Source organism: Lepidochelys kempii, chromosome 26 (genome assembly GCF_965140285.1).
Source record: "Lepidochelys kempii isolate rLepKem1 chromosome 26, rLepKem1.hap1, whole genome shotgun sequence".
Taxonomy (NCBI): domain Eukaryota; kingdom Metazoa; phylum Chordata; order Testudines; family Cheloniidae; genus Lepidochelys; species Lepidochelys kempii.
The window spans coordinates 7,671,092-7,686,581 of record NC_136405.1 but is presented as its reverse complement, the minus strand read 5'-3'; the positions used below and the strand labels follow the sequence as shown (position 1 = coordinate 7,686,581).

The following is a 15,490-nucleotide window of genomic DNA, read 5'->3' as shown; positions in this document are numbered from 1 at the left end:
CTAGTCAAAGATCTTCAAAGCTGCCTAAATGATTTTAGCACCTAATTCCCATTAAAGTCAATAGGAACAGAGGGTCCAAATTTCCCAGGCAGCTTTGCAAATCTCACCCAAAGGGAACATTAACAGTGCTCACCAAGAACCAAGAAAGCAAAAAAAGGATCCCACCTTTCAGAAGCACGTGTCTGCAGTCCCTTCCTCAGGCGAATAGTCTCTGTGGGTTCAATGGGACAACTGAGCTAAGCGCAGGCTCTGCGTGAGTTGAGGTATGCAGGATCTGGCCCAGTGCAACTGAATCACAATGCCCAATGAACAATATTTTTTTTGTATTATCACGGCATCTAGGAGCCCAACCCCAGACCAGAATCCCATTGTGCGAGGCACTGTACAAAACACAGGACAGAAAGACAGTCCCTGCCCCAAAGAGGTTACGCTGCATTGGGCTGATCTTTCCTTTCCAGTCCTGCACTGGACTTTGCCATTTTGCTTACAACTCTTGCTATGTTTATCTACAACTCTGCCATTGTAATGGTGGTAATTTAGAGATGGATGAACTTGAAGGCAATCAGGACCTGATTTTCATAGCTCCTTAGCACCCCTAGTTCCATTTTCTCCAGAGCTCAGCACTTCTGAAAAGTCAGGACCCACCAATTTCCATTTTTGAGGGCATGCTCCAATCCTGACTGAAATATTTTCCTTTCTTTCCCCCCCTTTTCTCCACTTATATCAAGCGAATGCTTGAATGCTTCCCTGCTAGCAATACAAAGAGAGGACAATCCCCTTGGAGCTTGATACACAGAACCTATTAATAAGCAAATGGAAAGAGCTGGCGCATATTCCTCATTGTTTAAGTCCTCAGCCACCAGAGTCTGAAGCATTTCCCTTCAGGGTCCCATCCATGCAGAGTCATCTTGGGAGATTACTTATGCTATTGTCTTGAGTGAATGAACTACCACAAACTCACACATACCAATGACTTGCGGGCACTGATTTAAAAACCAAGCCGAGCTTTGGTAGGCATGACAACCGGGTCCAGGCACCCCACAGGGAGAACAGAAGGTTTGAACCCCCAAAATATGCAGTTAAAATCAAGCGATTGTTTACAATGTTATTGTACTACAAAAATATAATCAAGTATGGTCTTTTGTGAAAGCTTGTCTTGTTGCGAACGTGACGGTCATTGTGAGATATACCGGCAGATAGTTGTTACTAATTCATGTATATCGAAAACCATGCTCATATAACTTCAGCCTCACTGCACAGCAGGGCAGTGAGATGTGTGCAAGGAGGTGCATTTCCCAAACCAGCAGTTACATGAAACCAGCTTCGGGTTCCCACGCATTATCCAGCCCAGGAAAGGACATTGGTGGACCACTAAAGTTAACGGAAAGACATGGAGACAACTGGGATTTACCCACCCTGAAAAACCATGAGGGGGAAAAAACAACCACCGCCACCTGGCAAACACTTAAAATAGGAGGGGTTTGAAGTGAAAGGATCCAGAAAGTGAGTGACGGCCCCGAAGCAGGCAGTTGTCTGAGAAACAACAGCTCCTCCCTACACTTAGGGGGTACTTTGGGAAATTGTTTAAAGGCAATAGGTAACTTGTATTAGAAAAGTGATTTTATCCAATATAGAAGTGTAAAGTCTCAGGTTCCATCCTTATGTTTATTTACTATGTAACTTGTACATGTTTGCGTTTCCTTACTATTTCATCTTTGAATCTGTCGTTTTTCTATTAAATAAACTTTTTTGCTTATTTGTACCCCAAGTAGGTCTCTGCTGTGGAAACTGTGTGGAGTGTGTGTGTCGAAGTGAGGTGATAATTGGGGGGCTGGTTTCCACAACTTCAGGGGTGATGAACTAGCAGGGAAAAATCCAAGCTCTTTGGGACAGGGACTGGTAGTTAAGAACTCGGGAAGGAAGAACTTCTGGGAGACTTGCGACTGGTTGCCATTGCCCTAAGAGGAGTAACTAGGCTGGTGGAAGCCAGGGTGAGATATGGTGTTTGTGGGCAGGCTACTGGTGTCAGGGACGTGAACCGTAACAGCACAGCATTAAGGCATCCCAAGATTATCGGGCAGGCAGCGACAGAACCACTTACTGGTTGGGGCGATTCCCAAAATGTCGCAGAAGGGAACAAGCCTTTATCTCTCTACATACCGACCATACCTCTGTGAGGCTATCAGTGAGTGAAAAGAGTGCAGAGACTTTAAAGGAAATGACACTGCAGGACCAGCGAAGTGGGTGAAGATAGCTAGAGAGAAGAGCAAGTCCTTATCTCAAACTGGAAACCTATCACTTAAGTTTCTACTCCCAGGGTTGTCTCAATTACACTCGATTGCCTTTTGCCATTGGGGACTAGATTCAACATATGGCGGCCTGGACCTGGTTTTAAATTGAGCAGTCCCTGGTGGATGTTCTGGAGAATTTTTCATTCCCCATTTGCTTTAGAGCAGTGGTCGCCAACCGGTCAATCGCAATCGACTGGTCAATCCTAGAGGATCTCCCAGTTGATGGCGATCTTCGGTGTCCTAGCGGGGCTGCCGCTAAGACAGGCTCCCTGCCTGCCCTGGCCTCACGCTGCTCCCAGAGGCAGCTAATGCACCCCGCAGCAGGGAGGGGTCTCCCTCCGCGCACTGCTCCTGCCTGCAAGCACTGCCCCCGCAGCTCCCATTGGCTGGGAACAGAAAGCTGTGGCCATTGGGAGCTGCAGGGGAGATGCTTGCAAAGAGGGCCACGTGCAGCTCCCCTGCCGCCCCCGGGGCTGCAGGGGCGCATTGGCCCCTTCTGGGACTGGCGGGGGGCCAGGGAGCCTGCCTTGGAGGCAGCCACGCTGCACCACCAACCCGGAGCCGCCGAAGGTAAGAGCTGCCCAGCAGGCAGCTGCACCCCAACCCATAGCTCTGAGCCTCCTCCCAGAGCCAGCATCCTGTACCCCCTCCTACACCCCAACACTCTGCCTCAGCCCAGAGCCCCCTCCTGCAACCAAACTCCCTCCCAGAGCTTGCACCCCTTACCCCCTCCTGCACCCTAACCCCTTGCCCCAGGCTCAGCCCAGAGCTCCCTCCTGCACTGCAAACCCCTTGGTCCCAGCCCAGAGCCCCCACCCCCTCCTGAATCCCAACCCCCTATCCCAGCCTGGTGAAAGTGAGTGAGGGTGGGGGAGAGCGAGTGACGGGGGGGGGGAATGGAGTGAGTGGGGTGGGGCAGATCCTGCATTGCCCTTAAATTCAAAAAGAGATCATGGGCATAAAAAGGTTGGAGACAACTGCTTTAGAGGCTACAGATAGGGCCCAGTTCACATAGGCATTTCCATCAGTGCAGAAAACTACCTTTCTGATATAGTCACATTTTATATCCACTTTGCCCAGATGTAAATGACTACACGAGAGGCCTGATCCAATGTCCACTGATGACAATAGAAAGACTCCCACTGACTCCAAGCCATTAGGTCAGGCCCAGGGGACAGAGCATTGGTGAATTAAATTTCCTCCTGTCCTACAGGTGTTTTCCAGCCCTGCAGGGTGAGTTCCTGTATTTAAAAAAAGGACACCCTTCCTACAAGCCGGATGGGATAAGTCTCTAGAACAATACATTACAGATTTAAAATAAAACAGCCCTGGCACCTCCAGGGTTAAAGCTTTGGTGCTGTGCTGTACTGACTGTCCCGGGTTCATCTAGTAACAAAACCATTTGTTCAATAGGTTGCAATCCTCAGAGCTCATACCCGTAAAGACACAAAGGCGGTGAAAGCATGCACTGCATTTTCCTCACTAATGCACTGGCTTTTCTTCTGCCCATAAAGTAAACCTCTTCTGTTCCAGCGTCTCAGCCAGGGTGGAAAACAAAACCCCCAAAAGGATATTTTCCCTACAGGATAGACCCCACAATATTTGCTAGATCCTCTCTCAAAGTTTCTATCCTGGCTCTTCCCAGAGCAGGCCTACTGAGTGCTTAAATCACAGTCTACATGACAATACTATAGGGCATCCCATGCATTATAGACTTAAATCATTTACTTGTCTTTCATATTGACACACACTCAAATTCAACCCATCTCATAAGTGTTTCGGCGACATGCTGAATATAGATCAGACTCCCTGGTGGACGCTGGTCATTTTAATGTTGTGAACAACCTGTCACACCTTTCAGTTTCCTGCCACCTCATTCCATTTGCTATTTCAACTGTATAAATTGGGGTGACCAGAGGATAACAATAATCTTACATTTATACAACACTTTTCATCCCAAAGTGTCCCTAAGTGCTTTACAAATTTTACGCATTGTTCTTCCCACTACTTCACTGGATGAAACTGTACTAATCAGCACTGCACATCAGCTGAACAGGGCGCAAAGGATCCAAAACAGGATGCAAAGAATACTGTATCCATTTGAAGCTATAAGGTGAAATTGTAGGAAAGCGGAATGTAACTAACTAAACTGGGATGTCTCTAGGCCAAAACCCCTCTTACTAGAAATGCTTTGGGATTTTTTTTTAATAAATCCCAAGTGGTCAGGACAGTTTATATCTCACAGTCCAGCTTGAAAATGCCCCCTAGCACCACACAAGGACCAGGCCCATCGGCCATTACTAGAGATGGGAAGATATTGAAATTGACGTAAGTGAGAGTGCGAGTGATCACTTGGTTCCAAAACCTCCTCTATTTACACCTCAGTCTGGAACAGTTCCTCAGATTTGTCATCTAAACAGAATGAATCACTTACTTGGGTTTCGCAAAAAGAAAAGGAGTACTTGTGGCACCTTAAAGACTAACCAATTTATTTGAGCATGAGCTTTCGTGAGCAACAGCTCACATCAGCTGTAGCTCACGAAAGCTCATGCTCAAATAAATTGGTTAGTCTCTAAGGTGCCACAAGTACTCCTTTTCTTTTTGCGAATACAGACTAACACGGCTGTTACTCTGAAACCTTACTTGGGTTTGTGCCATATTTGTATGAGTGACTATTTGTGACACAAATGTGTACACATTCATCCAAAGAACATTAACCACTTCCCCTGATTTATCCAACTATTCAGAAGTAATCACAATAGCTCAGATTTTGAATACTCGGAATGGTTGCATTCAAATAGTAATCCAAAAATTACTGCAAAGAGTGAATAAGTAAAGGAAATGGCCATTTGCTCACAGATATTTGACAAGCAATCTACAGTCAATTGTCCTGGTTAATGGGAGCTGTCAAGATTCAAAACCACCATTAATGGCCCACACTTTGCATAATTACAGTCGGACCTCAGAGTTATACTTCATATTTCTAGTTTCACATACAAGAATACTACATTTATACAAATAGGATGAATACATGCAGAAGAATATAACCTTTGCACAGATATGTTACATGGCATATCTAGCATATTCCAGTTATGTCATATTTACATTCATAAGCATATTTCTATAAAGCATTATGGGGTGCAATGTCACAGGAGGTGGGGTGATTAGGCAAATTCAGTCAAGTTGTAACATCTCCAAAGATGTACCACCACCAGGAGAGTCTCTCATATGCTGGTTCAAATGAGATTCTCTAGAGACCAACTGACTCAGGGTCTTCTTTCTGATGTAGCAAATGGATGGAACCTTCTGTCCAAGGCAGGGGTGGGAGGGGAAGGGGGAGAGGGAGAGGAGGCAATCCTTAGGGAAAGGTTGACACCTGCCAGAGCCTGAGGTTGGAGTTGCAAGATCTCTGGTAAGCTTTTTAGCATATGTGTAGGTGCTTTTATTGTTTGTAATATACTTTCTCTGTAATGCTGTGACTATAAGAATAAAATGTGCTTGCTTAGAAAGAGCTACGTGGTAACTCACATCTGCCAGCATTTATGTTGCGCACAGCCTTTGAAGAGCAAGTACAGCACAGATGCTGGCCTGGTTAGGCAGTCTGGCTTGCCAGGAATTAACACACTGTAGTCAGGGAACTGCGCAGCCTGGAAAAACCCCAGTCAGGAGGGAGAGAGATGCATGTCTCCACCTAAAAGAGTGACGGCTGGGAGTCAGAAACCTAAAAGTGGGTGTCCTTGCTGGACCACAGAGGGGGAACACAAGTGCTATTGCCCTGAACTGTGACAGACATATCCTAAGAAGGAGCAGCATTTTCTAAATCAACACCACAACCTCCTAATGCATCCTGCATAAAACTGGTTGAATTTTTTCAAAGTTGGGGGTGAGAGGGATTTTTAAAACACATTTTTGCATAACATCCCCCTCTATTTTTTTAACTAACTATAGAACCGATCAAAGTTTCCCAAATTACAAATAATAAATGGGTTTAGTCTGATTGAAAAACATCACAAGGATAGCTTTTTCTCATGGCATTTCTGTATTTCCTGTTCTGGCAGCAGCCAACCCCAAGGATCACAGAGGTGTGTGAAAGGTAAGTAAGGCTCGACAGTCTCAGAATAAATAGTTACAAAACAGGGTTCACAGATTTAATGAGCATCATGTTTTGGGTCCATTTTTTATTTTGGCTGATCCAGTTTAGTTATCTTTGTTGGAGAAATGGACAAGTTTTATCCAAATCATTTCATTTTTCTTTTCCTACCTTCTTTTAGAGTTCAGGCTCTTGTATCTCACCCAGATACTACCCCTACTCTCTTTTACTTTCTTCCATGCCACAGAAAACATATGCAGAAGTTCAACACACTTACTTTTCTGGATGGGAGGAGTTGGGCTCTCCAGCAGACAGAAGAGCCAACTTTCAGGACGACTTTATCACTGCTCAATGGTCAAATGATGGATTCTTGCATCAGCAACCTGAAAAGATACATTGACATATAATGGCATCATTGGACTAAGGAGTACAGTCATAGCTTCAGCGGCCTAAATTGGTAAGCTGTAGCTTCAAGTGAGCTCTGAAAAATAGGCAAGAAAGGGAAACTTTTGATTCTATTTCATTGGAAAGAACACTCCCATTGCAACAGTTAAGCAGAAAAATTCTGATCCAGTTACAACCGTCTACAATGCCCAGATGTCTTAAAATAGAGAAACTTAGGCCAGCCTGCCAAAATATTTAAAATACAAATATACTACTAATATAATGGGATGGAGTGTGGTCTAGTGGGCAGGACAGTGGACTGGGAGTCAGAAGACCTGGGTTTTATCCTGATGCTGACCTGCTTTGTGACCAAAGGCAAACACTCATCTCAAAAAGCTCATCTCTAAAGCTTATGCTCTAATAAATTGGTTAGTCTCTAAGGTGCCACAAGTACTCCTTTTCTTTTTGCGAATACAGACTAACACGGCTGTTACTCTGAAACCACTCATCTCTTTGTGCTTGTTTACCTTCCTACCATTTGTCTGACTCATCTATTTAAACTGAAAGATCTTTGGGGTAGTGACTGTCTTATAATGTATATGTACAGTGCCTGGCACAAAGGGGCTCCAAGCTCAACTGGGACTTCTGGGTGTTGTCATAGTCGTAAATATAAATAACAATTATTATTCTTTAGAATATTTGCTTTGAAGAGCAGCCTCAGGGTTAAACCCACTCGCAGAAAGTTCCAAACAAATCTCTGGCCTCCAAATGATTCAGTTCCATTGTCTGACTTATCAGAGGAGATAAACAGTAGAGCTTGCAACCAACACACAATGAGCTGTGATCCTATCAGGACTTCACAAGCTAAGCAGAGTTGGGATGGGTTAATATTTAGTTAGAGGATCTCCGAGAGACACTTAGGTGGAGTTGGCTCTTCAGTATGTGGCATTGGTCCCTCTAAGCCTATCACCAGTCAATGCTCCAGTATTGGATTGGGGTCATTGTGATGGGGGTGCCATGATTCCAATGAGAAATGAAACCAGATGACCTCAATCTCCTGACCTTTCATGGCCACCAGACTTCCTGGCACTTCACAAGAGCAGGGATGTTAGTTGGTATACTAGCCAGATACCAACGTGGCTAATTAAATACTGCCAACCTCAAATTCCCTCTGTAGTTTCAACTGAAACAGTAAAACCATCTTTCTAGCCTCAACTGGAACCCTACAATAAAAAGGAGCACCTACCCATACGTGTCTGAGAAATAAAAATAAAACAGCAATGCACCCCTCATTAAAGCTGGTCACTTTTTTTTCCTCCTCTTCAAAGAACAGTTTCTCAGCAGAAAATGCTGTTTCGATGAAATCAAAGTGTGGACAGAATTTTTTTGTAAAATGATTTCAAATCGAAATGGAGTGTTTCATCTGGACTTTCTTGTTTCATTTCATTCCAACCATCAGTTTGTTTTTAATTTTATTATATATTTATATTGTATGTAATGACCGTTGAAATGAAAGGTTTCAATAAAGGCCATTTTGATGTTTCCGAATCAAAATATTTCAGAATTTCCATTCTGCAAAATATTTCAAGATTTTACTTCTGGCACTTACTAGAGATGATTTTTTTTTTAAACGTTGGAATTTTTTATGGGATGGAAATTCCCTTTTCTGGGCAGTTCTACCCCCATCCAATAGAATTGAACTTCCCTACAAGACATAAAACACCAATTTCCTTTCCCCAGCACAGCCCCTCACCACCATCCAACCCCACCTTCACCGCAGCCCAGCCTTACTGCTTTATTTAGACTGTATACAAAAATAAAAAGAGGTTCTTGTCCATCACCCTTGCCATAAATTATTCAAAACAAACAACGAGCAGAATACCAAACTTCCCCTCCCCCCCACCCAAAGATCAATCCCAGCAAACTCCACCCTGATGCAAGTTTTGCACGTAGATGTTCTCTGCTGTGCACTTCAAAGGTCAATCGCCGTGGCCCATTACCTGAGAGGTGGGCAGTGTGGGAGCTTGGTTCACAGCTCAGTGTGTATCACAGAGAACACTCTACTGCCAGGTCCCTGTCTTTTAAATCAAGGGGGACCCATCTCAAGCAAATATCTCCAAAGGCCAGAGATAGGACACTAGATGGAGAGGGTCTGAGTTACTACAGAGAACACTTTTGCAGGTGTCTGGCTGGTAGGTCTTGCCCACAAGCCAAGGATCTAACTGATCACCATATATGGAGCCAGGAAGGAGTTTTCCCCCAGTCAGATTGGCAGAGATCCTAGGGGGGTTTTGCCTTCCTCTGCAGCGTGGGGCACAGGTCACTTGCTAGTTTGAACTGGAGTAAATGGCGGATTCTCTGTAACTGAGTCTTTAAATCAAGATTTGAAACTTCAGTAATACCACCAGAGGCTACGGGCCTACTACAAGAGCGGGTGAGTGAGGTTCTGTGGCTTGAGATGTGCAGATCAGTCTGGAAGATCATGATGGTCCCTTCTGGCCTTAAAGTCTATGAGTAGGTCAGCTAACTGCAGCTCTGGCAGCAGAATATGATGAGACAGGCTATCGGGTGTTCGGAATGGCTTTGCCCTCTTATGTTCTTGCTGCTGTGTCTCACCAAAGGTGATGGGGATGTGACATGTGGATGTTCCAATAAAATGCTCTGTAGTGTACATTTATATATACACTTGCCAAGATTATGAGAAGTTGTGGCAATTTAGGACATGATTTTCATGCAACGTTGCACGTTTTTGCAGAAAACAAGCTGAGAACCAGTGCAGAATTAGGACAATAATTTCAAGTCACCTCGTAACAGATTTTACATAGTTACCTCACACATACACTTATCACACACACAATTGTGAATTGCCTTAGGCCACTGCTAGCTGAAAGGCATGATATGTAAATGTCATTATCAACATGGTGCAGATCAACTTTCCTTTATGCACTCCAGGCTCTTTCTGTATGATTTCAACGTGCTGGCTTCCAAAACGCTGGACTATATAGATAGAATTTTTTTTGTTATATTTTTTTTTTTTTTAAAAGAGTCACTCATTTCAAAAATCTATGGTCAGCCAAAACAGGAAGAGTAATGGATGTCGACATAGCCCTTAAGAGGACCAAAGTTATTAGCCTAATGCATTGAGAAGAGTGATGCATTAAGACATTAAGAATCAAAACAATCACATTAATGCTTGACAGCATAAGCAGGAAACAAAAGATGAGAGATGTAATGTAAACCATATGGCTTAATAACTAATACCTCATTTAAGCATCTTTATTAAAACAGCTCTTATAGGTTTGAGTCTTAATAAATATGTAAAACATGGTTGGCAGGATGTTATGTTCTTTTATCCTCCACCCCCACCCCACCCCCGAACAAAACTGTCAAAGATCTGAATGCTACTTTTCCTTTCACAAAGTCCAAATTCTATGTCAACCCAATTAAGCCTACACAGTTATAATAAATGAGGCTTGTCAGTTACTCTCACTTGAGACTCACACTGTAGCTAATATTACTCAATAATGCAGATGTTTTCTGTCTCTTTTCCTTGGGAAAAAAATACATTCAAATGAATTAATGATAAATAGGTATTAATATGGAGAGGACATGCTACAGAGTGACACAGGGCGGCTTATATGTCAAGTGGCAGAGATGCTTGTGAGCAATGAAGTCCTCTAATAGTCTGATGTATTCTGGTAATTTACAAGTTGGTATGTATCTGGACCACACAAGCCTTTTTGTTTTGTTTTGTTTAAAATACCGCATAAAAACGTTAAAAACCTCTAACAAAAGCCACAGGCAGTTCCCAGCTGACGTAAACGGCCTTCAGCACATGGCTTCAATAGAGCTATATTGCCATTTACACCAGTTGAGAATTTGCCCCGCCAGGAGCGTTAAAGAGACAACGTCAAGATAAGAATCAATTGGCAGAGGTTGAGGGCTTCCCGAAATTAAATCAGAGAGATGCCAGCCACCAGCTAGATTCTCAGCTGGTGTAAGTGGTGTAGTTCTAGTAACTTAAATGGGACTGTGTCTATCTACATCAGTTGAAGGCTTGGCCCCATGTTGTTTTTAGAAATTATCCTCTCTAGTATTACCAATGTCACCTTGGGTTATTAAAAAGTGAATTAATTTTTAAAAAATGAAATCTAATGGTTACATGCAGGGTTTTATCATTTTTTTTCTTTTTTGGAAATAAACTTGTTTCCTTCAATTCTTAAAATAATTTCCATATGGATTAGTTTTGGAATGGATTTTTGACTTTTATACTTCCCTTCCTGCAGGATTTCCTTCTTTTTATGTAATGGCTTTACAAATTGAAACGAACGCCAGCAAATTTGGAGCCAGATGACAAACATTCCAAAGCTCAGGGAGCATTTGAATCCAGTGCGAGAGAGATCTCTGGCAAATGGATTTATCATCGTTGGAGCCTGGACTGGAACCCTGGTGTCCCCGCCCCCGGGGGAGTGCCCTAACCACCAGGCTATACAGTCTCTCTCTCCGGCCCCACTGGCAATTCAAGTATTTTATACATAGACAAACTTCTCCAACAGGAGAGATTGAAAGAGACCCACCCCAGAATAACCGATAGTCTGGCAGAAAGGGCACTCCTGTAAGAGGAGAGACCTGGATTCATATCTTTGCTCCAGAACAGGGATTCAAACGCAGTCTCCCACATCCCAGGGGAGTGCTCCAAACCAGTGGGCTATTGTGCATGAGGAGGGCACCACCAATTTTGTGAATCTAGCCCTTCATTTCCTTTTTTTAAAAAATAAATAAATAAAAAGCAAAGTTTAAGTGCCAGAAATTAAATGTTTCTTTCCGAGTCAAACAAAAAACATTTCATTGACCCAAAATGAACATTTTTTGATTCACCAAAAATGTAGAAAAATTTCACCTTTGGGTCAACCTGAACCCGTATTTATTTATTTTTTTAATGACACTGCCAAAGAACCGAAAAGCCAGTTATTTGCACCGGTATAACCATGCAGACACGGTGGGCCAGATTCTGATCTTCGCCATGTTGGTGTAAATCCAGAATAATCAGAGCCAACGGTATCACTCCAGACCCAAGAATGACTATGATACAATCCAGAACTATGCCCAGTGGAGTTTTGCCACTGGAACAAGCAGCTGGCTTCTGATGCTTCGCCTCATCTAGGGTCTGTCTACACTGCAATCACAGGGCGGTGACTGGAGCATACGTAGACATGCCCAAGCTAGCTGTAATCGAGCTAGCTCACGTACTGACAGCAGTGAAATTGCAGCATGCAGGCTTCAGCACGGCTTGCCCACGACCCTGGAGTAATTACTTGGGCAACTAGCCCATACTGCCATGACCTTACTGCTACTGTAACAGGCTAGCTAGATCAAAGCTGGCTCGGGTATGCCTACACGGGCTGCAATCAGACCTCCAATCACATCGTAAACGTACCCCTCCCCTGCACTACTTCACAGCAGTGTAGCTGGCGAGGTCTTTAAAAAAAAAAATACCCTCTCTTCTCACCACCTTCCCCACATATAAACGAAGAACAGGAAGAGTTTGATAAAGGACAAAGCGGCATCGAATTCTGATTCCAGGCTTTTAAAAGAAAATGCAGAGTAACCTGTGTTATTTTACTTAAAAACAAAACAAAACAAAAAACATTTCCTAATCTCATGTTTGAAGAAAGTTGGGTAAAACTGTCAGTTTCCTGTTTTAACTGGAGTCTCCATCTTTTGAGCTCTACAGTAAGTAATAAGTAGATTCTCACCTACCTACTTTCTGAAGCAATTCAAAGCCCACCTGGGCTACTGAAGTGCCTGCTTACAACAGAGAATAGGGTAGGAGCTGAAGGATTTGACACTGCCCCAAACAGACACTTAATAAATAGTGTTCTCTTGATATGATTGAAACCAGCTGGGTGAAATGGAATGGTGTAGACCCTTACCTCAGTAGAATGAAATAAAGATAAAGTCAGAATAAATGTGTCTCCCCCTCCCACCTCTCCTAAGTGAGCAAACCTGTTTTTCATAACTTTAAAGAGCAAATATCCAGGACTTCCTACCACAAGAGTCAGCCAATTTTTAAACTCTTCAAAAAAAAAAAACCAACATGAAAACCATTTGCATTTCTTCTGCGTCTCTAAGAGGTCTGCCATTCCGAATCTTTGACTGGCTTCAAAGGAAGAAAAAAAAATGTATAAGAGCAAAAGTTTCAGTAGTGACTTTGGGGTACCCAACTTGAGACTCCCCACAAGTTTTCAAAAAAGTGCTGAGCACCTGCCCTCCAAAAATCAGGCCATTTCAAGATGTCTGAAATTGGTCCATCCAAAATCACTAGTCACTTCCAAAAACCTTGGTCTTCAGTTGAAGTGCCTGAAACCGTTTGTCACTCTGGAAAAAACCTTGGTTAAAAAATTACATATTGATATAGGACTTCTTATCCCCAAAGGATCACAGAATGATTTATGAACCTGTGCTACATCTACCAGAGGAACCACCACGTCTACCCTTGAAGTGCAGCCACAACTGGGGTGAAACACAGCAGCTGTTCAACAGCGCACGGCCCTGCTATGCAGCTGCCCAAACCATTTCAGGCTCTAGAGTACAGTATCCAAGGGAAAGTGCAGGGGAGAATCAGGCAAGTCGAATGTCATTAACCAGATTGACTTTTGCCCAGTGCAAACAGCTCTAATACCTGCTTCTAGCAAAAGTTGCTGGAGGATCTTTAATGATAACAAATGGTCATGCTGCCTGTTTTAGGTTCAGATGGCAACTTTAACAGCACAGCACCAATCTCAATCACCAAGACCAATTCCTGATCCTGCAAAGACAAACACATGAGTAACTTTACTCAGGCGAGTACTCCCATTGCAGCCAACAGGATCAGTCAGGTGAGTAAAGTTACCTGCATACTGCAGACTTTTCAGGGTTGGTCCCCAACTTAGATTTCTCTGCTAGATCTCCCACCCCGTCACTGACTGGGTCTAACCTTGTTTAGTATCAGAGCGCCTTGTTGGGTTTGACTATGGTGAGGAGGATGGTATGAGAACCTACATACAATAGTTATATCTGAGGAAACCAGGTCAGTAAAAGTGCCTATGAAACAAGAACAAACTGAACCAAAACATTTTTTTTTTAAACCAAGCACTTGAGGGACATTACGTTTCTTAATCAGAAGCTAAATATGCATAAATCAAGATCGCAAACAAGATAAGAAGCCAGGGAACACTCCTAAAACCTATTGTACAGCTACAGAAATCCAGCAAGCTGCAGCCTGGAGGATTTTCTTTATATTAGGTTTATGTCCAAGAATGAAAGGGAGAAAGTAGCCATCCAGAGAGGAATGGGAGCTTAAAAAGAAAATAATATTCTTAGAGGCTTCAACACTCTGGAAGCTCATTTGTCATAAGACACATGATAACGGACTTGAAGAAATGCAGGCACTGGCTGTAAAAGTCATTAATTTTAGGGCTCTTGTTCGGCGGTCGTCAGAGGGAAGAGGAGACTATTAGCACACGCAGCTGCTGTCAGCCACAATATGATTTTATGTAAAACCACATTGGTGTAATTGATTGGTGTAAATCCAGAATAACTCCATTTGTGTTACTCCTGATTTACAACAGTGCTAATAAGAGCTGAATGTGGCCCTGTATTTTTCTGGATAAACTTTCGATTGAGCTATCGATCAATGAATAGTAAGGATTAGGGACTGCCCTCCTGTCAGTGAGAAGGTTGTTCTATTGTTGAGATTTTCATATTACAGGCTTATTTTTTGTTCATTTGATTTCACTGGAGCTACACCAATTGACACCAGCTGAAGATATGACCCATCAAGTTTCAAAACATTTGCCATTCTACAAGCTACTGCTATTTTCAAACATGGGTTTGTTCTGCCTATCTGCCAGAGTTTCTTGCACCTTCCACTGAAGCATCTAGAACTTGTCAAAGACAAGACAGTGGACTAGATGGCTCACGGACGTGATCCAATGTGGCAATTCCTATATTCACATTAGAGCTGGCCAGAAACAGACTTTAGTCCGAAAACGCCAGTTTGTTGTACCAGAGATTTCTCATGAAAGCAAATTGGGTTCAACCACCTTTCACTGAATCACAGGTAGGTTTTCATCAGAAAGCTACCTACTTCCCTGCTAGCTCGCCTGCCGGGCTGCTGGGGAGTCCTGCCAGGAGGTCAGCTGACCCCGAGCTTCTAGAACCCATGGTTCTGGGGTAGTTCCACCACATGGACCGCCCTGAAGCCAGGGAGTCCAGGTCAGACATGTGGTCCCAGGCCAGCTGGCTCCCCCCGGCAGCATGAAATGAAAACTTAGTTTTATCAGAAATGTTCACAAAAATACACCAAAATTTCAAACAGCTCTAAGTATGACATTGTCTTTCCAATGTGGCTTTCCTTAGAGTTATCAATGGCTTTCCAGCCTAGAGAATAGGGGTCAGATTTTCAAATGTATTTAGGAGACTAAAGATGTAGATGAGCACTTAGTGCAATTTTCAAAAGCACTCAGCAGAGTTAAGTGCCTACCATCAATAAAAGGTATGGGGGGAGCATCACAATTTCAGTGAGAGTTAGGCACCTAACCTGGTAAGCTGCTTTTGAGAGAGAGAGAGAGAAAAAAAATCACACTTGGTGCCTACCTACAGCTTTGGGGTCCTAAATACCTTTGAAAATCTGGCCCTGAGTAGCAATCATACATTCTACGTGAGGCTCCTATTGAAAGCCATT

General features: G+C 43.3%; 1 long non-coding RNA gene across 1 annotated transcript in view; it reads right to left on the bottom strand.

Moving 5' to 3' along the window:
* The window catches only part of LOC140903593 (uncharacterized), a 95,376-nt gene that overhangs the window by 49,100 nt on the left and 30,786 nt on the right, over positions 1-15,490 (bottom strand). The window contains exon 2 of the long non-coding RNA XR_012156301.1: positions 6,659-6,764. This is a non-coding gene — a long non-coding RNA (uncharacterized LOC140903593). The remainder of the gene's footprint in view (positions 1-6,658; positions 6,765-15,490) is intronic.